The sequence below is a fragment of the Bacillus rossius genome, chromosome 10 (assembly GCF_032445375.1).
Source record: "Bacillus rossius redtenbacheri isolate Brsri chromosome 10, Brsri_v3, whole genome shotgun sequence".
Lineage (NCBI taxonomy): Eukaryota > Metazoa > Arthropoda > Insecta > Phasmatodea > Bacillidae > Bacillus > Bacillus rossius.
Genome location: NC_086337.1, coordinates 415,634 through 439,532, shown reverse-complemented (window position 1 = coordinate 439,532; position 23,899 = coordinate 415,634). Strand labels below are relative to the sequence as shown.

Genomic DNA, 23,899 nt, shown 5'->3' with positions numbered 1-23,899 from the left:
CGACGCGCTGTCACTCGCAAATGGTTCGGTCTGGCGCTTCGCGCGCAGTCTCCGCGCCGCCAGGTCATCGATCCCGCCCCTAGAGGTGGACGGTGGCATGGCGGAGTCGGCGACTGACAGGGCGGAGTGCATGGCAAACCACTTTGTGAACTCATTCGCACCAGCACCCATACCACCTCACATCTCCAAGCTCCCCACACACTATCAACCCCCTCCACCTCCAATGCCAGGCTCCCTCAAGACAGCTACGCCCAGGCAAGTGAGGAAGGAGATAGACCACGTGCGCCATAACGCCGCTCCAGGCCCGGATGAAGTCACCCCACGCCTCCTCAAATCCATCTCACGCAAAGCACTCATCTACCTCACCAACATAATCAACAGCATTCTCATTTCAGGTCACTTCCCACGTCCATGGCGTGAGGCCACGGTAGTACCCATATTCAAGGGAAAAGGTGCCTCCAATCGGCCGGCATCGTACCGTCCCATCGCCCTGCTCTCAGTGATATCAAAGGTAGCGGAGCGCATAGTTCTGGCCAGGCTGGAAGCGGAAGTAGCCCGGCTACAACCGCTGCCTGAATTCCAGTTTGGCTTCCGACGTCACCTATCAACACAACACGCATTAGCTCACGTCACCGACCAAATCACCCTCAGTTTCACACAAAGGACCCATACCGGCATGGTGTTGCTAGACCTGAGTCGTGCATTCGATACTGTCCACCATCACGCCCTAATCCTCAAGCTGGCCTTCCTGGGACTAAACCCTGCTCTTCGCTGCATCCTTCACTCTTTCCTGGAAGCCCGCACGTTCTGCGTACGGGTGGAAGGGTCCACTTCATCCTCTAGAGAGATCACTGCAGGAGTCCCTCAAGGGTCCACGCTCTCTACCCTATTATTTTCCCTATATACTCATGACATTCCCAAGCCCCCCGAATGCACGATTGTCATGTACGCGGATGACACCGCGCTGATGGTTAGACACCATGACCCCGTCCTTATTAAAGCAAGGCTGACCGCGGCCATCAACATAGTTAATCATTACTTTATGTCCTGGGGCATTCTCCCTAACCCCGCCAAAACCGAAGCCATTTTCTTCACCAGGCGACGCCCCCGCCTGCCACCCACACTGTTTGTGGGGGGCGCAGTGATAAAGTGGAGCGATTCAGTGAAATACCTCGGTGTTACACTGGATCGCACACTGCGCTTCTCCCCGCACTTTTCGTCTGCCACTGCCCGGGCCTATCGCGCTTTTAACTCGATCTCCTCCCTCCTCCGCCCCCACAGCCCCTTGCCTGACCAGGACAGAGTGCGCCTCTTCAAGGCGTACATTGTCCCTATTTTACTGTATTCCTCTGTAATATTTGCCCATGTCCCCGACATCCGATTCCACCAAATAAAAACATGTTTCAATAAGCTACTCAGAGCAACACTCGGGAAATACATACATGTAACTAACACACAATTACACGACCTTGCAGGCACACTATCACCACGCCAACTAGTCATTAAATACACAGACAAATTTTTCACGAAAGCATCACAACACCCGTCTACACTCATACAGAACATTGGACAACACAACATCACACGACCACACCCACACAAACTAATTACAGACTACCACCCAGGCAGGCCACCCTGACTGGGCAGAAGAAGAAAATCCTCCAAACAGCCACAAAAGTGTACAGTGCTACGGACATCCACCAAAGTGCCGTGCACCGAGACCGCAAATGAACGCCAACCAAAGCGACATAGATACAAAAGTGCAACTTATGTAATATAGTGTACAATAGTGTAATATATAAGCCGCAAGCATAACCAAACCTACTCCCAAACTGTTCAGTAAAAATGTGTAACCATTTGTATGTAAATATCAATAATAATTTCTCTGTAAATATATTTCAACGTGTATGATCATCAGAAAAAACATTGAGCCCCCAGGCTCCAGAACATTACGGAGGTTTTTTAAACTTTTCCTCCTAAAAACAATTATTAAATAAATGAAAATGTATATATGAAGGGTTGTATAATGTCTATAAACTATGGAAAAAGAGCACAATGTGCTGGCGTTCCACTATGTAAACCTATGTAAATACCAATGTACGCAGAGAATTAAAAAGATGTTGATAACAATGTGAACACAAATAAATAGTTTCCTTGTGTATTACTTGGTGTACCTGAAGTGGTCGGTGCGCGTCACTTGAATTTCGCGCCGCGCGGCGGACTTCGGCGCTCCTTCCCTTCCTACTTTCCCCCTCCTATCTGCGTCCAGTGCTGTGTTTTGTCTTCCCCTCGTGAGGTGTCCGCGCATGCGCGTGGCGCCCTCTTGCTTAATTAAAACTAGGTGTAATGCCTTGAAGGTTCTTGTTGGTTAGCACACAGTCGGTGCTGGTCGTGACTTAAGCATGTAGTCTGATACTTGCTTTAGAGAGAGTGTGTGACAGCGGGGAGAATGCACGTAAGTGTTGTAAGGTGGTGACCCTTACAGTAATGTAAACGGTACTTGGTAATAGCTGTATTATAAATTCCATTTCGGCCGTCACCGTCTAAATTCAATTTGGCATTTATTGTTTTCCTTGATCGTTTTTGTATTAATACCATGCATAGTTTGTTTGACGTCTCTCCCCGTCTGGTCTACAGTCTTCGTTAGGACTTGTTTTTTCGTAATGAATTTAATGTATTAATATGTAAATTTTCCTTTTATATCATGCCTTATCATGCTTTACAGTAAGCTTATACCGCCTAGTGTAGGTTAGGCCGCGGTCGCCTGCATGTTCATTTGACGTTTTTGTATTCTCTAATGAGGCATGTTAGTGTTCTTTATCCTTGTGTGTAAGCGTTAATACTTAATTGTAAAATTTCTTATCAAGTTAATATTATGTATTCAATCAAGCATTTAATCCTAAAGAAAACATGGATATGTGTTCACGTATTTTGCCGTAGCATTTGTACCGCTAATTTTTCTTGCTATCAGTATTATTAAAAACCCAGTATTACTCTTGTATGTGAAAGAATGTTTTACGTGAGGCTTTTGCCCAGGATTAAACGACATGTATGTAAATTCATTCTTGCTAATTCAACCTTTGCATCCATCCTTGGCTATAATTGTTATATTACCTCTTTGAAAACCTTTTATTCAGCATAATTTATTCAGTATTTTTAGGATAGTGTTACACGCAGTTGAAGGTTCACGTGAATGTACTTCACCTGTTTACACTGTCCCATGAAGCTCATGGAAGCCTTCAACTGCGCAACTCTGCTGTGTTATGCTGACTATTAACGTTTTTGTTTTTCTCTTTTGTCTTGCATGCACCATGGGGTCACCGGTCACGGGATGGGTGTATCGTCTACGCCGTGACGAGCTGGTTCAAATCCTCTCCGAGGAGGGCGTTTCCTTCGAGGAGGGCGCTACTGTTGCTGTTTTGAGGAGCCTACTCGTCCAGCATGTTCGTAACTCCTGGGAATCAGCTGATGAGGTACCGTCTCGGCAGTTCCCACCCCCTTCTGGCCCCGCCTTGAACTCAAAATTTAATACAAAAATATTTTTTTCTAACCTTAAGCTTCTTCCTCGGCTTGATAGCTGCGAGCCACGAGCTGTTTTGGATTTTTTATGTGCGGCATCACGTCTTGAAGGGCTGAAATTAGTTAGTGAGGCAGAATTGTTAAAGGCCCTGCTGAGTCTTTGTGGAGCCGCATTTTTGCAATTACTTACTGACGCAATTACTCAGAATCTTTCTTTTGCTCAGTTCAAAAGCTCAGTTTTGCAATTTGCCTGTCCTCCACGTGTGCTTGAGAGCTGTAAACGTGACTTAGTATTTAGGTTTCAATTGCCTAACGAGCCCACTCTTCAGTTCATTAATTCCGTGGCCAATTATGCGGCCGTTCTTAATTTAAATCTCACGGAAACTGAGTTAGTACAAACTATATTAGGGAATGTCTCTCCGCTTGTGCTTCAACATAGCGCCATGCTTAGTCCTCCCACAACTTTGAATGCTTTACGCAAGTGGAGCTCTGAAGTGGAGAATCGCTTGCTCGCTGTTAGAAAATATAAGGAGGAATTCCCCATTTCATCTACATCGCGGTTTTATAAGCCTAAAAACTTAGAATTTCAGCCTGCTGTGAATGTTTATTCTCAGTCTGCTCGTGCTACGCGCGCGCCGCAGCTCGTTGATTGTGCGGTTAGTGTAACCGAGCCCCTTGTCGGCTCCGGCCGCGCTACCGACAGGCGCCCCCCTCCCACTAATGCGCCCGGCCTTAAGGCCAGCCGGTCTAGGTGTGCTAACTGCGGAAAGTTCGGTCACGCGGTGTCTGAGTGCACGCAGCCCGCTGTGAGCCGTGATTTACGCAAATGCTTTAGGTGCAACCGCGCAGGGCACTATAGGGATCAGTGTCCGGGAAACGGGCCCCGATCAGGGCGTATGAGCGGTCGCCGCGATCGTCGTCAGAGAAAAGCCGCCTTTCATAAATTTTACAATTTTGTTCATGTTAATTTGTTTAGTGATATTGTTCCGGCATTAGTGGATTCCGGAGCCACTCGTTCTTTGTTGAGTGCTGATTTTTTTGATTCCTTATGTAATAAATTACCTGCATTGCAGAGCCGTGTGACTACGTGCCCTGACGTCATTATTTGTGTAGCTAACGGAGAAGTAGTACGCGCTAACATGACAGTTGAGCTTCACATTAAAATTGCCGGATTTTCCTGGAACTGGCATTTTTACATTATTCCTGGTTTGTGTCATTCACTTATCCTTGGTCTGGATTTTCTGGGGAAAACTCGTTGTTTGATTGACGTGGCTAATCAGCATCTTGTTTTTGGCTTTCGCCCTTCATTAAAAATTAAATTAATTCCGCAGAATGCCGCCCCTGAAGTCATGTCTTGTCCTGACATGAGTGACATGACCTTCAGAGACTCTCTGATTTCGGACGTTTTCAGTCGTTATCCTGACGTAATAAACAGTCGTATAGGTAGGTGTGATGTATTGCCCTATAAGTTTTATTTGAAGGATCGCACGCCTGTTAAGGCCAAAGGCCACAGAGTATCACCCCCTAAACTACAAAAAATGAAGATTATTGTCGATCGCCTCATGGAAGCTGGGGTCATTGCCCCATCTATTTCTGATTTTAGCTCGCCTACTTTTCTAGTTCCTAAAAAGGAGGCTGGAGAATTTCGCTTGGTTCACAACTTCAAATCTCTAAATGATAAGGTCATTCAGGACTCTTACGAATTACCGACGGTAGAGAGCGCTCTACAACACCTAGGAGAGGCAGCCATTTTTTCCGTCATCGATTTGAACGCCAGTTTCCATCAAATCCTCTTGCATCCTGATTGCCGTAAATACACCGCATTTTCTACCCCTTGGGGACAATTTCAGTTCAATAGGGTGCCCATGGGAGTTTCATTTGGTAGTCAGGCCATGAGCCGCGTGCTGGACCATATTCTTTCTGATTTAAAGTATAAATTTGTCTTTAACTATATTGATGATATTATTGTTTATAGCGCTAGCTTAGAAGAGCACAAACAACATCTAACTCAGGTGTTTGACCGTCTTCGAGCGGCTGGGTTAACTGTTAATCCTGACAAACTTCGTTTGGCCCAGGACCATGTTAAGTTCCTTGGTTACATTATTTCTAAGGGTAAGCTCATTATGGACCCTGACAAGGTTTTACCCATAGTTAATTTTCCGCCCCCTAAAAACGTCAAAGGAATTCAGAGATTCCTAGGCATGACAGGTTACTATGCACGCTTTATACCGGACTATGCTGCGGTTTGTGGTCCGTTGAATACGTTGCGCAAGAAAAACACAGCCTTTGAATGGGGTGACACGCAACAGAAAGCCTTTGATAATCTTAAGGCCCTTGTCTCTTCTCCTCCCGTTTTGATCCTTCCGGATTTTCAGCGTAGGTTCGCACTTCAGGTCGATGCGTCTAGTATTGCTCTAGGAGCCGTCCTAGGTCACCTCGAAAATGATAGATTACGTCCCATAGCTTATGCTAGCCGATCGTTGACAGACGGAGAAAGGCGTCTCGGCGTGTATGAGAAGGAGGCGCTTGCATGCTTGTTCGGCGTTGAGAAGTTCGCCTCGTACCTGGACTGTCAGGAATTTGACCTGTACACTGACAATCAGGCACTTAGCTGGTTATTTAACCACCCTAACCAGCTAGGGAAATTAGGGCGCTGGGTGTTACGGCTGTCCCGCTTTAACTTTAAGCTACACCATCTTAAGGGTAGTGACAATGTGGTCGCTGACACGTTGTCACGGATGTTTACCCCTGAGGAGTTTGACACCAGTGCCTTGCCAGTATCTTGTTCTGAGCCGATTAGTGCCGCGGTGTGCAAGGTCTTCCCAGAGTCTTTTCTTAGTATCCGTGATTGTCAGAAGGATGACCCGCTGTGTGTTCGCATACGCAGGGATTTGCATCATGGCACTGTTACGCCCTACGTAGAGGAACAAGGTGTAATTTATTACACAGGGAAATCAGGCAAGCAGAGGAAGGCAGTGGTTCCTGCCTCCCTTCGTCCGATGGTTCTTAAGTACTTTCATGACTCATTGTTGGGTGCTCACTTGGGTATCGAAAAAACATTCCGCCGCATCAGCGCGCATCTGGCATGGCCCGAACTACGTGCAGACGTGCGTCACCACGTGAGGTCCTGTGTTGACTGCCAGGTTTCTAAACCTCCGCAATGTGCCAAGGTTGGCCTGTATTGTGCGGATCCCCCGGTTGCTCCATGGCACGTTCTGCATATGGATATTTTTGGCCCCCTTACACGCTCCAAAAAGGGAAATATTTGTATTCTAGTGGTTCTGGATATCTTTTCCAAATTTGTGTTACTACTCCCCTTAAAAAATATGAAGGCGACTAGTATTGTTAAAGCCTTAAGAGAGCAAGTGTGGAAATTTTTTGGTGCTCCTGCTATGATAACCTGTGATAATGCCCGTTACCTCCGGTCTGTATTATTTAAGGATATGTGTTTTGAATGGGCTATTAAACCCATTTACAGTAGTCCCTATTGCCCCCAGGGTAATCAGTCTGAACGTGTAAACAAGGTGCTTAAAGCCACTCTAACTGCTTATTACAGGGATGACCAGTCATTGTGGGACAGTGACCTTGAATTCATCAACGTGGCGTTTAATTCTGCTGTCCACATGGCGACAGGGTTTCCCCCTTCCATCCCCTTCATGGGCCGTGAGTTGACCCATCCCTTGCTTAACTCCTGGGGACTGCCGCCTCTGGAACTCGCCTCTGACAGTGATTCCCTGGAGGCCATGCTTGACGATGTGAGTTGTAATCTTAAGAAGGCCCGCGAGGCTGTAGCCGCCTCTTATAATGCTACGCGGAGACCACATGGTTTTGCTGTTAATGACTTGGTTCTCTTAAAGAATTTTAAATTGCCAAAACTGGCTGATAATGTTAATTCAAAATTGATTTCTGCTTTTGTTGGGCCATTTGTGATTGATAGATTTTTGGGAGACAACACGGTCCTATTGCGTAACCCTTCTGGTTCTAGAAAATATAAAAAGGCCCATGTGGGTCAATTAAAGAAATTTCATCAATAATTTTTTTTTTCCTTTTTTTGGACTTAGTTTTTTTTGTTGTTGTTTGGGTGTTCGTGTTTCCTTCTCTTTTTTTTTTTCCTTTCCTCCCACCGATGCTCCCGCCACGCCCAGAAGAGGACTTCGCGCCGCAGCGCACCCGACGCTCCTCGCCCTGCCCGAGATAGCGTGACCGCAGCCGCCCGCCGGGTTCGTCGTGTCTGCGAGGTCACTTGCTTGCTGGGACGTTGGTCGCCGTCACGTCACCGATGAGGAGCGGTGGCATGGAGTCGCCGCCGTCTCCTGCCCGTGAGGGGCCGTGACGCGTGCGGAGACTGACTCTCCTGCAGCGGCCGCTTCGGATGGCCCTGCCTGCCAGGCGTCGAGCGTGGGCAGGCGGTGGGGACGCCCGCCGTTCTTGCCCTGGTGTCGCGCTGGGGGAAGGCATGCTGTTCCTGCTACTCTGGGATGAAGAAGATGCTGTTCGAAATTGAATTTATTAGGGACGTCCCGTACTCTAAACTTTCTCTTCAACGCTGAAGAGTCTTTATTTCAGTGGAAACGCTGAAGAGTCTTTATTTCAGTGGAAACGCTGAAGACTCTTTATTTCTGTGGATACACTGATAATCCTTACTTGGTGTCCTACACGGAAACTATGCCAGTCATGAACTCACTTCAAGATATTGCTAGTTAGAAACATTGTTTGTATTCGTATACACAGAGAAATGTGTTGAACTTACTTCAAGAAATCATCAGTTAGATATCAAGAAATTGTTATTTAGAAACATTGTTTGTATTTGTACACACATGGAATTGTGTTGGCTTGACATTTGAGTTACTTCAAGAGTTGTGACCGGACCTGCAGTTCCTCGTGTCCTTGTGACTTGGTTGGCGAGGCTCGCGGTTGCGTTCGTCAAGGGTGGGGGAGTTGAAGTGGTCGGTGCGCGTCACTTGAATTTCGCGCCGCGCGGCGGACTTCGGCGCTCCTTCCCTTCCTACTTTCCCCCTCCTATCTGCGTTCAGTGCTGTGTTTTGTCTTCCCCTCGTGAGGTGTCCGCGCATGCGCGTGGCGCCCTCTTGCTTAATTAAAACTAGGTGTAATGCCTTGAAGGTTCTTGTTGGTTAGCACACAGTCGGTGCTGGTCGTGACTTAAGCATGTAGTCTGATACTTGCTTTAGAGAGAGTGTGTGACAGCGGGGAGAATGCACGTAAGTGTTGTAAGGTGGTGACCCTTACAGTAATGTAAACGGTACTTGGTAATAGCTGTATTATAAATTCCATTTCGGCCGTCACCGTCTAAATTCAATTTGGCATTTATTGTTTTCCTTGATCGTTTTTGTATTAATACCATGCATAGTTTGTTTGACGTCTCTCCCCGTCTGGTCTACAGTCTTCGTTAGGACTTGTTTTTTCGTAATGAATTTAATGTATTAATATGTAAATTTTCCTTTTATATCATGCCTTATCATGCTTTACAGTAAGCTTATACCGCCTAGTGTAGGTTAGGCCGCGGTCGCCTGCATGTTCATTTGACGTTTTTGTATTCTCTAATGAGGCATGTTAGTGTTCTTTATCCTTGTGTGTAAGCGTTAATACTTAATTGTAAAATTTCTTATCAAGTTAATATTATGTATTCAATCAAGCATTTAATCCTAAAGAAAACATGGATATGTGTTCACGTATTTTGCCGTAGCATTTGTACCGCTAATTTTTCTTGCTATCAGTATTATTAAAAACCCAGTATTACTCTTGTATGTGAAAGAATGTTTTACGTGAGGCTTTTGCCCAGGATTAAACGACATGTATGTAAATTCATTCTTGCTAATTCAACCTTTGCATCCATCCTTGGCTATAATTGTTATATTACCTCTTTGAAAACCTTTTATTCAGCATAATTTATTCAGTATTTTTAGGATAGTGTTACACGCAGTTGAAGGTTCACGTGAATGTACTTCACCTGTTTACACTGTCCCATGAAGCTCATGGAAGCCTTCATACCTAAGTATGAATCAGTGCACATTGCCTTTAAGCAATGTTATGCGGTTGAACAGATAGTTGCAGAAGTTGCTAGAAATATTGAAAAATTTCCTTCTGCGAAGCTAGCTTGAATTAAAGTCTTGCTCTCTCAACATTCACTGCATGCACATTGTAATGTAAGTTATGTCAACTTGGTTATTCACGTACTGTTAACTCCATGGCATGGCTGTTGAAACTGCTACCTCTGCACCATGTAAAAGCACTTTTTCATATGTGTGTTTGCCTAGCCAAGGTTTTTGTACGCCTACTAGTTGTGGGATTTATTTTTTTTATTTTTTCCCCCCTCCTTTATGAGTGTTGTGTTTGCATGGTGAAACAGTAACTGCAACCTTCCTTGAATCTGTATGATGGCCCTGAAAAGGGCCGTTTTGTAAGGTGTGGCACAGCTGGCCTACCCTCCGAAGCCGTACAGAGTGCGGCCCTGCCTCTTCAAGGCGTACACGACGTCCATTGCGGTGACGGTCTTTCTCTTGGCGTGCTCTGTGTAGGTGACAGCATCGCGGAAAATGCATTTTTTTTGGCCCATCGGGGCACTAATTATTTTTTTGGCCCAGCGGGGCCCTAATGGATACACCAACACACAAATTCCCCACTCTCATAGGAATGTTTATTTTTAATCATTAAGTGAGTAGACTCACTATCGAAGAATAGGTGTCCGACCATGTGTCTGACCACGTCCTGCGGTGCAAATAATCAACATTGGACTAGCCAATGATTGACATGCCCAGGCTGGCAGCACAATGTGTCGGGCATACATGGCTGTGGTAACTGGGGCAACCTAGGTGCTGCGGCCATATACCTCATAGTTGTAAGATGTACCTTTCTTTCTTTCAGCTCACCTGGCTGGCTGGCAGCCTGGGGGAAACGACGAAGTCGCCCCCTAAAGACCAGTACCCAACCAAATAAAGCATAATGCGGACAAAAAGTCCAAGTTCCCTCCCAAACTTGCTTAGTAGAGACTTTCTACTCTGTCCAACTCTTCTTCCTGAACCATCCCTCTGTTCCCGTAGCCAACCTGCTTGCTATTAATGCATGAAATTTGCATCCCGCATGTGAGTGCCCAGGGTTTTCCCTCTGTCTATGGAGGTTTTACCTGGGCCCAACTTATCTCTAGTTTTAGCCTAGAATAGTCAAGTGAGGGGAGTTAGTCATGGCGCCAATCGCAGCCATGGCTGGCCAATCCCCTCCTTAGCACAATATGCATGCTCCCTTGTCTGCATGGTACTCCCTGCATGAGTAGAGCGTATAGGCTTCGGCCTGAGACGCACTTAAGTCCCTCCTAACCCGGACCCCTCCCAAACACACTTAGTTTTTAGTTAGGTTAGGAAAAAAAAATAAAAATAAAAATTAGCACGCGCAGACGGACCACGATGGCGCGCACGAAGCAGACGGCTCGTAAATCTACTGGAGGCAAAGCGCCGCGCAAGCAGCTGGCCACCAAGGCGGCTCGCAAGAGCGCGCCGGCCACAGGGGGAGTGAAGAAGCCACATCGCTACCGCCCTGGCACTGTCGCGCTGCGAGAAATCAGGCGCTACCAGAAAAGTACCGAGCTGCTTATCCGCAAGCTGCCCTTCCAGCGCCTGGTGCGAGAGATCGCCCAGGACTTCAAGACAGACTTGCGCTTCCAGAGCTCGGCCGTCATGGCGCTGCAGGAGGCCAGCGAGGCTTACCTGGTGGGGCTCTTCGAGGACACCAATTTGTGCGCCATCCACGCCAAGAGGGTCACCATCATGCCCAAGGACATCCAGCTTGCCCGGCGTATCCGTGGCGAGCGTGCTTGAGTTCCTTGCCATTTTTTTTGCAAGGGGGAAAAAAAAAACAGCCCTTATTAGGGCTAAAAATAACTGTCAAATTTGAAAGGAAAACAGTTGTCTGGCTTTCTGTACCTATTAGCTGTCGTTGACCTTTACCCAGCCAATAATATATTACATTAATAAGAATTTGGAAAAACAGTTATAGTGTCTGTGTTTTGAGGTGGTTGTTTATATTGTACACAAAAGATTTGCACACAATGCAATGTATTCTGCATAGGAAATAAAAACTCTTCAAACAGTGCCTGTCTGCAGTAGCAGCAGCAGCAGCAGCAGCAGCAGCAGCAGCAGCATAAAGTTCACCATTAATACCCTGAGACCTAATCCTTACAAAAAAAAATATGTGTGTAAGTGTGTATATATGTGTATATATATATATGCTGAAATAAGAGTGAGATGTTTGTAAGACGTTTTCCTACTTAAAAACTTTAAATAATTTTGCACCTAAACTATACACACAATGTAATTGATAAATTTCTTTATTTATTTATTTATTTATTTCCCCCGCTTCAAATACCATAAGAAATTTTTTAACCAGAATTTTACCTAACGGCAGAGGTGTGGCTATAGGAGGCAATGATTGCAACAACTGATACCTTCATGACTAGTATTGTTGGCCCTTAGAAGGGCCGATAAGGTGGTACAGTGCCACAGAAAGTGCCAGCGGTCCTGCTGGCATCTTCATTTCCGCTTTGGGGCTGCTTTCTTGGGCGACTTGCTCTTTGGGGCAACCTTCTTTGGCTTTGGAGCACGGGGTTTCTTCGTGGGAGGTTTGGACACCTTTTTTGCCTTTGAAGGTGCCTTCTTGGGCTTGGGGGTTGCAGCTGCTGCCTTTTTTTTCTTTTCTGCTGTAGGCGGAGTCTTCTTGACTGGTTTCTTGCCCACCGCTGCCTTCTTGGCTACGGATCGCTTCTTTTCCTTAGGGGCAGCTGCACCACGCTTGCCGCTTGGAGCCTTGGGCTGGTCCGGAGCACCGGTGGTCCCTGAAGCCAGCTTGAAGGAGCCAGACGCACCCTTGCCTTTGGGTTGGACAAGCTCGCCGCTAGCCACTGCTGCCTTCAAGTATTTCTTGATGAAAGGTGCCAGCTTTTCCGCATCTACTTTGTAGGTAGAGGCGACGTATTTCTTGATGGCTTGCAGTGATGAGCCGCCCCTTTCCTTGAGGCTCTTGATCGCAGAGGCCACCATTTCAGATGTGCGCGGGTGCGCGGGCTTGGCTCGTGGCTTCTTCGACGCAGCCTTGCCTTTCTTCGGGGAAGCTGCCTGTGATGGGGCAACAGCTGGTGCTGCAGTCGCTGCTGCAGTATCTGCCATGACGAGACTGATCCTACAGAATGCAAGAGCAAAGTGAAAATAAAATTGTTCTTTTTTTTTTTTTTTTTTTTTTTTCCTAGCCTAAGTTAATTCTTAGTGTGTAGGGGAGGGTCCAGGTTAGGGGAGGACCTAAGTGTGTCTCAGGCCGAAGCCTATACACTCTACCATGCGGGTTTTTAACCATGCAGGACAAGGGCGCGTGCATCATGTGCTTATTGGGGTTTATTGGCCAGCCATGGCTGCAATTGGCGCCATGACTGACGCCCCATTGGTCGCCTAGCTTAAAAGCTAGCTAAGTGTGACCCAGGTAAAACCTGCATAGACACAGGGAAAACCCTGGGCCGGTTCATGCGGGGATCAATTAACATGCATTAAGCAAGCAGGTAACTACTGGACAAGAGGGAGAAGGGTCCAGGTAAGAAGAGTTGGAGGGGCTGAAAAATCAACCTTGGTGGAGTTGGGTGCTTGGGCCTTGCGGCCCGCATTTAAAGTTGGGAGCTCCTGGGTTATTATTAGCCAGGGGTGCATGCACCCCCAGGGGCGGGCGACTTCACGTCAGCCCAGCCACAGCTGCCCAGGCAGCCACAGTTAAGACAGAGTGGGCAGACGAGCCAGTAAACCGGCTCGAACTGCTGACTCTCGGAGCGAAAGGCAGCCTGACGTTGCGCCATCTTCGTCTTCCTTCTTCAGGTCAACAGCAGTACTTTTCAAGCCAGGGTGGGGGGAGGGAACCAACCTCGCCACCCAAAATCCCCGAGACGGTTTAAGGTCGCGCCGCTCGAGGCTACTGCTGCCACACCTACAGCAGCCCTAGCTGAAGGTTCCTGATGTCTTCCTTCGGAGTTCCGACGCATTTCAATTCCGTTGCGCGCGCAGCAGTTCACAGCTCCGCAAGTTCCAGCCCGCAGTTCGTCTACACTTCGCTACTGTGGCACATCGAGCTCCCCTGCGGTGCCTTCGCCGACGAAGCTGCTTCCTGCCACGCGCCGAGCTGCATTCAGGCTACCTTTCACCCCGACAGCCGTAATAACGACTCCACAGGCCGGCCATTGGTCCGCGGACTGCTATTGGTTATTCACAGCCACCCCAGCGAGATTGCAACTCTCGAGCTGGGCTCCCGTATCCGCCACCCGCGGGACGCGGTCGGTAGCAGTTGGCGCTGCTAGGCCGCCTCCCGTACGCACGCAAATCCCGTACGAACTGCCAGCCTTCGGTTACCCAATAGGTCGCAGGGAACTCCCAGCCAACAGCCCGCGAGAGAGATGCGCACGCCCCGAGAGACGATTTTCTGCAAATATCTGGTTACCCAATTTTCTGGTTGCGGACGGTTCAGAAAATTCTCGATGCCTTGCTCACGTAGGGAGCAGCGCACTTTGGACAGCGAAAGTAATGTAGGGCTTCTTTAGCACTGATTTTTCAATGTTTTCTAAATGTCAGCAGTCTACGATGACATAATGGGCAGTTCCACTAATAGTGTAATTTTTTTATGGCAGCTGCACTGTTTAATTTGCACTGCGAGCTGTTTAAATTTACTGCTACACCAAACAGGGAACTTTTCATTTGCAGATGTTATTCAAGGAATCAAATACGTAATTTGTGCTGGAATCACTTGAAAATGGTTAAATTAACTTAGGTATACTTTAGTGTATAGTATGCTGAAAATGTGGAGATAATTTCATGAAGGCTGTTTGCTGTGGAAGCACTAGCAAATCACCTTGTTCAGTGCCACCTGGAATGGCTTTCTTCGTGCACCTCCAAGGATGATGTGATTATTATTGTGAGTAAATTTTGTTTACATTTTCATTGTGTGAATAATAAAACTTTTAACTGTACACACAACAAGCATTTCACTTGGATCTGATGCATTCTCAAGAGTGCAGTTTCTGTTTAGCTTTTAAAACTGGCTGCCCTTCAATTCACTCAAGGTGCAGATGCAAGTTGCTGATGAAGTATTCCACACACATGCTACATTGGAGAAATATTTTAATAAAAATTAAAACTCTTGCAGGATTTCGAATAAAAACTATCCTATTTATCCCTTCTATGTTTTGGTACTGCGAAATTGAGAGAGGTAAGTAAGTTGTGAGGTTATTTTTACTTGCTTGCATGTGAGGTTAGCAGAGCAAAAATATTTTTGAAATTGCAGATACATGGTCACTTTATTTCGTTGCAAACATTTATAAGCTCATAATCTTATTTAAAGTCTCCATACTTAATGCGTTTGGAAAACCTTCTTTCTCTCAATTTTACAATGGAACAAAATTTTACTTGTATGTGTACATTAATTCCATCTCTAAATGATGTAGGTTTACGCACCGAGATCAGGTACATTGTAGAGAGAAAAACACACGAGTACCTGCTTATTTTGAAGTTTTAATGAGTATATTTAAAAAAAAAAACGATAAAAATATAATTGAAAAAGTATATTATTCACGTGTTTTTGAGGATGAGGGGAGGGGGTGTTTTTGTCCGATGGTCGTTTATCTTTAAAGAAATTTCCGTTGGCCCTGTGCGTTCATGCTCTGCCAATTCTCGAAAAATGAAATATTTTAAGTCGTCTTTTATGTGCTAACTTCATTATATTTGGCTGCATTCGTATTGTTATTAGTTTTGAAACATTCATGTCACGGAAAATAATCATAAACCAGGACAAAAACGTTTTGACTAAATGTTCTAGGTTGGTTGTAAAACATTTTCTTATTTTATTTCACATCGGAAACATCTGTTAAGTTGTAAGCTTTGTAATGAATGCGACAGTCACTTGTTCGCTGAAGTGTTTGTTTAAGAAATTAGTATTGTAAATTTGTTTATGGTCTTGTTAAATGAAATTTTAAGTGAAATCATTTGGGAAAACAGAGGCTACAGGAATTTTCAACACAACTTGATGACCGACGTTGTGACTAGTGTGGGAGTGTGTGCTCGTGTAAATATCAATTTTTCTTACTCCTCGTGCCGGTCAACAGGAAAACAGCGAGTGTGTTATCTCATCGCGGGCGTGTGATTGCGTGTGGTAAATTGTGCTAGGTTAATTACCGCAAAACTCCACTGTGTGCAAATATGTAGTGTGTCGCTGTATGCAAATATTTGGTATGTCTTTTTTTTTTTTTTTTTTTCAGGCAATACACACTTTGAATTTTACACAATTTCGATGCTGCAACCTAAGTGTATACATGCGAATAGGATTGCTTAAATGAAAAAGTAAAGTAGGAGGTAAGTGCAAATGTTTCCAGGAGGTTATGCACACACAATCTATTTTATGAATTAATAGTTATTATCTAAGAAAATGATAGAAGATTATAAATAATGTGTGCAGAATAATACAGAATTTGCATGTTACACAAAAAAAATATATATATATATATATATTCCAAATATTGTTAGCAAAATGCACCTAGATTAGTGAGCTGGATTTTTTTTTTTTTTTTTTTTTTTGTATTTTTGTTCTGTTGATCCCACGTGGAGTCAAGGCTCCGGGATATAGAACATGTATGTGCAGACAATTAATATTTACATGATGCAAGTTACCAAGAAAAAAAATTTCAAAAAAAAAAAATACATAACATGTTACACAATTTAACTTTATGCAAAACATGAAGCAGCTGTTATCACAAGTCCATTCAACAAATTAACAGTTCAATTTCTCTATTATCAATCAAATTAAAGAATAGCTTCAGAGGGTAGGTAGGATATTCTAGAAGAATTTTTTTTACTGTTTTTTTTAATACTGGTAAATTGTTTTAGTTATTTTCTGTGATATTAAGTTGTAAAGTTTTACTCCCAAGTAATTTAGTCCATTTTCAAATCGCCTAGTGTTATGTTCAACTATCCTCAATTTACTAGCATTCCTGGTGTTATACCTATGTGCGAATATCTAAAAAAAAAAAAAAAAAAAAAAATTAAATGTTTTTTTTTTTCTTCTTTTTCTTAAGAATGAATAAAAAGTTTCTAGAGCGTATTCATTTATGGCAGTCAGGACTTTAAGTTTTTTGAATTTTGGTCTGCAGTTAGATGATTTTTTATCTTTTGTTATTATTCTAATAGCTCCTTTTTTTTTTTTTTTTTTTTCAATGTTATATGGCAGAAAGAGTAGAGCTATGGATACTGTGACATCATGCATTGATGGGAAGGTTATTGTTGAATAACAAAAATTTAGATGATATAATTTTTATTTTTTTCCATACACAACACATTGCAGGTACAATTTTACAGGTTACAGCTGTACCACCTCTAGTATTGCTGCCGACCATCCAACAAATGAGCACACTAAACAGGCATTGATGACATTGTTATCAACGTCTTTTTGAATCTCTCATTATTATACATAACTGCCCACTGAAACATGTTGAAACAGAGAAACTTCAAAATAGGTGTGTGTGTGTGTGTGTTTATATATATATATATATATATATATATATATATATATATATACACATACATACATACATACATACATACATACATATACACTCATATATTTATTTTTTCACTTTGAATTTTGTATGAGGTATACACATGCAAAGATTCACAGCTGCTGGGTGGGTGAGTGAGTGAGTGAGTGAGTGAGTGAGTGAGTGATTGATTGATTGATTGATTGATTGATTGAGAGAGAGAGTGTGTGTGTGTGTGTGTGTGTGTTAGGGGGGGGGGGGGGGAAATGTGGTGATTGTGGGGGGAAAAAAATTGAAAATTGAAATTTTTAAAAAAATTTTTTTTTCTGTAGGGTGCAAAATGGTAGTGCCAACGGCACGTGGTGTTCCCAAGCGGTCACCCATCTAAGTACTAACCACGCTCGACGATGCTTAACTTCGATGATCGGACGAGAACCGGTGTGTTCATCGTGATATGGCCGTTGGCAATGATATAGATGTTTTTTTTTTTGCAGTTTGTATTTGCCACTCGAAATAGCTATACCAGGTGTGATTGTTACAAACAACAGGAGAAATCGTGTAATGAACACTCTTTTACTTCCCCCCCCCCCCCCCCACACACAACACCCACCACCCTCACCATCCCAACCACCAAAGCCCTCTTCAAAATACACTCTCACACACACACACACACAAACCCACACTCTATAACTGATGAACATTACCATAACTTCTTAAAGCCATTAGATAATATTTAACTCAAGAAAGGTATTGTGATATGTTTAAAGAAAGAAAGGTGAAACCTTTAACTTTACCAGCAGGTATTAGTATCACTGAGGTATCTTCTAGGTTGTAGCAGCAATAGTAGTAATAATAATAAAATTAAATAAGGTAATAAAAAAGAAAAGTTATACATGTGATCAAATCATGAATGTATAAAACTGGAATGAATTTAAATTTTTTTTATTTTTCTTCATAGGCTGTTTTGAAATTGATGAGTAAGTGCCTCTTCTTTTAAATTTTTTAATGCTGAACACTGTTACATAAGAGATGAATGTTTAGAAAATTAAAAAAAAAAAAAAAAAAAGCTAGCCCAGCCCCCCCCCCCCCTTCTCGCAAAATCCAAACAAAAAAAAACCCTCCTTCAAAACATCACATAATCATCCAGCCAGCAGTGCAGACGAGAAATTTGCACTCGGGGCCGCCATTTTGACGATAAATTCTTGCATGGCACACCAAAGGTAGGAAAGAATTTAAAAAATTAAAAATAATGGGCGAGCACCCTCGCGTCTGCCTGTAGAAAATGAAGTTAAAAGTAACATAACCTAAAGACAGGCACACACTAGGGTACTCCCAGGCGGTTGAGAAATTTTTTCCCGCCAAAAGACTTATATATATTATTTATTTTACTGTTTTTGGCAGGGGGCTATGTCGGTCTGTGTGCAAAGTAGTTCCTACTCCCGCCGCCAGGAGCGCGCGCGGTGGGTAGCGATGTTGTTTTTTCTGCTTTCATTTGTTTATTATTTAGAGGGTTAATGCTATGTAAATGTACGCAAGTTTGGTTATGTGTCGGTAGTTGTGCGAGATTTAATTTCCGAAACGAAATTTGACTTTCATCGGCCTGCATTTCTCACTTATTCGGAAAATACATGTGTGTTTATGTATGTATAATAATCGAGTGATTTTGTAATAATTTGGAAGTTTTGTTTGCGTGTGCGATGTGGGGAAGAAAAGGTGTGCACACGAGTCCTAGGGCTATATTTTTTTTTATTGCGAAATATTTACTTCATGTGGTGAAAAATTTTAAATTATTTGTGATGCAAGTGATTTTTTTTTTTTTTTTTTTCAGTTGGGTGATGTGTTTGTCCTCGTTTGTGTGCAAGGAAGCAAACATGCTGAAGGTAAGGGGCCATAAATGACACTTTAAAATATTAGTTTACCATTAATTTTGGTTAAATATTAAATTGCCATATAAGTAAAATCATGTCAACTGTTGTATTCCACCCAGTATAAGCTGTTAGTAATGGGTACTTAATATAAATAGAATAAATGTAAGAATTTTCGTCTGCATGAAAATTCACTTTTTTTTTGGATCCATTTGTACTGTGGGTAGTTAAATAGTACATTATGTTGTTTTTACTTCGAAGTACAAAACATCTTGTGCATGATTGCAAATTCAAACGCAGTTAAGCATAATATGAATTCGAATTATGTGTGTGTGTGTATATATATATATATATATATATATATATATATATATATTTTTTTTTTTACTGTGTCTAGTTTTAGCACAAATAGAATTATTTTCAAAGTGAATCGATGCAACTGGTCTTTGCCATTAATATTGATATATGATCTAACTAAATTAAATAGAAAGGATTTTTTTCTTTATTTTTTTTATATATATAAATATAAATATATTTGTAGCAATGTACTAATGACCACAGAAGTAAGCAAAAAAAAAAAATATATATATATATCTCAGCCAGTAAACCATGCGTCTTAAAGACTTTTTTTAATGAATATATTTCTGCCTTGGTTAAGCTTACATTTACTATCATAGGGATTGAGGGAATTGTAGAACAGCAGCAGAAGCATTTCTTTTCATGATCATGTTCTTGGTCCTGAAAAGGACCGTTTATGTAAGCATGTGCACACCAGACCTGCTCACTTGGAGCTGGTGTATTTGGTGACAGCATTGGTGCCCTCGCTGACAGCGTGCTTGGCCAGCTCCCCGGGCAGCAGCAGTCTCACGGCCGTCTGTATCTCGCGGCTGGTGATGGTGGAGCGCTTGTTGTAGTGGGCGAGGCGGCTGGCCTCTGCCGCGATGCGCTCGAAAATGTCGTTCACGAAACTGTTCATGATGCTCATGGCCTTAGATGATATGCCAGTGTCCGGATGAACTTGCTTCAACACTTTGTAGATGTAGATTGCGTAGCTTTCCTTCCTCTTGCGCTTCTTTTTCTTGTCGCCCTTCGAGATGTTTTTCTGGGCCTTGCCCGCCTTTTTGGCTGCCTTACCGCTCGTCTTGGGGGGCATCGTAGGTCTGAGCTGTGCCGCTGTCGCTAGATGAGTGAGACGGGAATTTTTTTTTTTTTTAGACTACAGCCCCTCCACGCTGAAGTCAGTCTTACACAGCCGAAGTGTTTGTGAGCCCTGCTAACCAAATGGGAATGATTTGACTGAGGGAATTGATGCGTGCCAGGTGGGACCTATACGCTTAATTTGATAAACTGAGTAACTGCCTATGCTGTCTTCACTCTCCTGTGAGGGAGGGGGAAGCAGCTGGCGACGTGCGTCTGGCGCGGTCAAGCCTGCAGGGGTGCGGAATTTGCACCCCGACAGCCTATGGGGAGTAGCAAAGGGTAGACAACAGTAAACCAGCGAGCGCACTGGAGGAAACCTGTTGCCTGTGAGTGAAAAGTTAACGCAACCGAGGGCCCGAAGGGATAGGAAGCGGATGAGGGCGAATGGGATCTGTGGCTCTCCCAGATGGGATTTCTGGAAGAGCCATTTTGAGCACGCCATGCGGCGTATGTGCTCGGCAGGCACGAGCGAATGTGGCAATTTAGGCCTCGGCATCTCGAGGGCGGCAGGAACTGCTGGCGCGACCTGCAACTAAAAATAAAAACACATATTTACATTGTTCTATAACTATGTTTAATGGCTATTAGCCCGGTTAGGCTAATAAAGGGGCTCGTGCACTCAGGCACTATGGCCGGCGTCTCTGAGCCACAAGATGATGGGTGAAGTCGTGGGTTTAGATTTATGTTGCGAAAAATTTTAATATATATGCATATATATATATACATATATATATATGCATATATTTTTCACTACTAGGGTGGTTTAGAAGCACTGTGGGGAGAAAATTATCACGTAAAATACATTTTAACACTAAAAATTCGGGTGGGCATGACAGCAGCTCTCTGGAACATGTCGCCCTCTCCCTCGCCGACAGGCACTTTGGGCGGCGTCTCTGTGGCGGCCCCCAGGGAGGGCGGGAAACATGGAGCACTGCTGCTGAAGAGTAGATGACAGGGTAAGTGGGGGGGAAAATTATGTTGCAAACTTCAAGAATTTAGGAAGAAAACTAAAAATGAATGTGGGATAATTACACTGAAAAGGGGGAAACGGCGATTCTCGATGTTTTCTTAAATCAGGGTGGTGAAATTTGTTGAATTAGGAAACGGTTTCTTAATGGTGAGTGTTTTAGGAACAATTTGACAGTTCAAACATGACGGTGGAGTTTATAGATAAAAAGTTATGTGGAATTTAGTGTGACAAGGTGTAGACGAGTTTTTCGGCTGAAAGTTCTCTCGCCAGTCCGCAACCGACTGCGGGTACCCCCACCTAGGCCCCGCCCACTGGCGCGCACCAGCCAATCAGCGCCGACCCGGGCTGGCGAGAGAGCGAAAAACACGACTGTTTTTGACGGAGTATTTTTTAAGTGTTTATGGGGGTTTTTCGCATAAAATGTGTTTCGGTCTTTTGAATTTTCTGGCATCTTCAGGATTATATCTGCCCAGGTTGTGTACGAGCGGATTGGTGTGTGTTTCGACTGATTTGTAAAAGGAAGTGGCTTGCTTGACGAGTTGCGCGTGCATTGTTTCTATGCGAAGTTCCTTGTGTATTAGGCGCATCGGGACATAAATGGGAACTTGCGCTATTCTTCTTAGGGATTTGTTCTGTACGATTTGTAGTTTCTTCAAGTGTGTTGGCGCTGCGTAGCTCCATGCTGGGGATGCGTAGGTTACTATAGGTTGGACGCAGGCTGTGTAGAGGATCTTGCCATTTTGTGTACTTAGGCTGCTCTTGTGGTTGCTAGTCTTGCGTTGGCTTGAGCTTGCTTATTGGCGATGTGGTTCTTCCATGTGAGTCCGCGGTCCATGTGTACTCCTAAGTATTTTACAGTTGTTTTGTATTCGATGTCGTTGTTGAATAGGTTGAGTTGCGGCAGGTTTTCTGGGACTCGTCGGCGCGTGAATATGATGGCTTCGCATTTGCCTACGTTAATTGATGTCCTCCAGTCGGTGAACCATGCTTCTATGGTGTGTAGCGAATCTTGTAGTCTTCGTACAGCCAGGTGGGGGCTGAGGGAGCTTGTATAGAGCATGGTGTCGTCTGCATAACACGCAATGTTGGCTCCAGGTAGTTGTGGGAGATCTGCTACATATATGTTAAATAGCAGGGGCCCTAGTATACTGCCTTGCGGTACCCCTGCTAGTATTGGTCTAGGTGTGGATATGGCGCCTGGAATGTGTGCACGAAATGAGCGGTGATGGAGGTATGAGTCTAATGTTTTGATGTATGTGTCCGGGAGTTGTATGACCTGGAGTTTGTGTAGCAGACCTTCGTGCCATACTCGATCAAACGCCTTTTCTATGTCGAGGAAGACAGCTGCAGTGTATTGGCGCCAGTTGAATGCGTGTGTTATGTGTTCTGTAATACGGACTAATTGTTGCGTGGTGGAGTGACGAGCCCTGAAGCCAAACTGGTAGTCCGGGATTACACGATGTTCTTCCAGATGTTGTTGGATGCGGCGAGCTAGCACTTTCTCTGCGACTTTAGACAGCGTGTTGAGGAGACTAATTGGTCTGTAGCTGGTTGGTAGTTTGGGATTTTTGCCTGGTTTTGGGAGTAGGATTAGTTTGGCTTCTTTCCAGGTGTGTGGCCAGGAGTTTGTTTGTAGGATGCCATTGATGCAGGATGTGATGGCCTGAAGGGCAGGGAGTTGGAGTTGTTTGAGGACGAGGGAAGGGATTTTGTCTGCTCCTGGCGCTTTGTTGTTCTTCAGAGATTTAATTATTCTTTTCACTTCCATTTCTGTGGTAAGGAGAGGTTCCGTGGTGGTTGTGGCTAGTCGCATGTTGGCTATTTGCTCTGACACTAGGAGTGTGTGAGGCGGATTGTTGGGGAGGATGTTGGGCTGGAAGGCAAGTTCCTGGCTGTCAGCTAGCGCCTTCACTTTCTCCTGTGGTGTGTAGGCGAATGTTCCAGTTGGCTGTTGAATGGGGGGAATGATGACGGGTTTGGCAGTTAATGATTTGGTGGCTTTCCAGAGAGTGTTGTCGGCTGTGGTTAAGTGTGAGATTTTGTGGTCCCACAGTGTGGCTCGGTGTAGTGCTAGGTGACTGAGGAATTCGGAGTGAAGATCGTTGTAGTCCTTCTTGAGTGCTGGTGTTCTGTTGCGTTGCCATCTACGACGAGCTTGATTTTTGGCAGTGAGAAGCAGTTGCAGGGGAAAGGGAAGGGCGACTGTATCAGGTTTCGGCTTTGTTGTTGGGACATAGTTTTGGATGGCTTTGGTGAGTGTTCTGGTTAGTTCTGCCGAGTACGCCTGCAGGTCAGCAGCTGTTGTAATGGTAGGGACAGGAGTGAGGTGGTGTTCTATGTAGGAATTTAATTTTGGCCAGTTGGCTTTTCTGAAGTTAAGGATTTTCTTAGGTTTGGTTGTAGGTGTGTGGACGTCTTCTAATGTTGCTACGACTGGCAGGTGATCAGAGTGGAGCTCATGGAGGACTTCTAGTTCGTAAACAAAGTTGGTATTAAAATAAATAGTGAAGTCTAGGATGTCAGGATTATGTTGGGGATTTTCAGGGTATCTGGTAGGATGGTAGGGAGCGCAGACCATATAACGGTGTTGCTGCTGATGTGCAAACAGCACCCTGCCATTTGTGGTTGTTTGTAGGCAGTTCCATGCAGGATGCTTGGCATTGAGGTCGCCTAGGAGAAGGAAGGAGGAGGTGAATGTGGCTAGGACTTGTAGGTTTTCAGGTTTAATAGAGCGGCCAGGCGGCGCATATGCTGATATGATGGTGCATTTCTTGCCTTTAATTG

At 44.3% G+C, this 23,899-nt stretch overlaps 1 long non-coding RNA gene and 1 other non-coding gene across 2 annotated transcripts; one reads left to right on the top strand and one right to left on the bottom strand.

Moving 5' to 3' along the window:
- Positions 1 to 15,560: 15,560 nt before the first annotated feature.
- On the top strand, positions 15,561 to 18,961 carry LOC134535627 (uncharacterized). The gene is made up of 3 exons (XR_010075665.1): positions 15,561 to 15,702; positions 15,809 to 15,902; positions 18,909 to 18,961. It is a non-coding gene; the product is annotated as an uncharacterized LOC134535627 (long non-coding RNA).
- LOC134536372 (5S ribosomal RNA) lies at positions 17,428 to 17,546 on the bottom strand. The gene has a single exon (XR_010075786.1). It is a non-coding gene; the product is annotated as a 5S ribosomal RNA (ribosomal RNA).
- Positions 18,962 to 23,899: the final 4,938 nt, after the last annotated feature.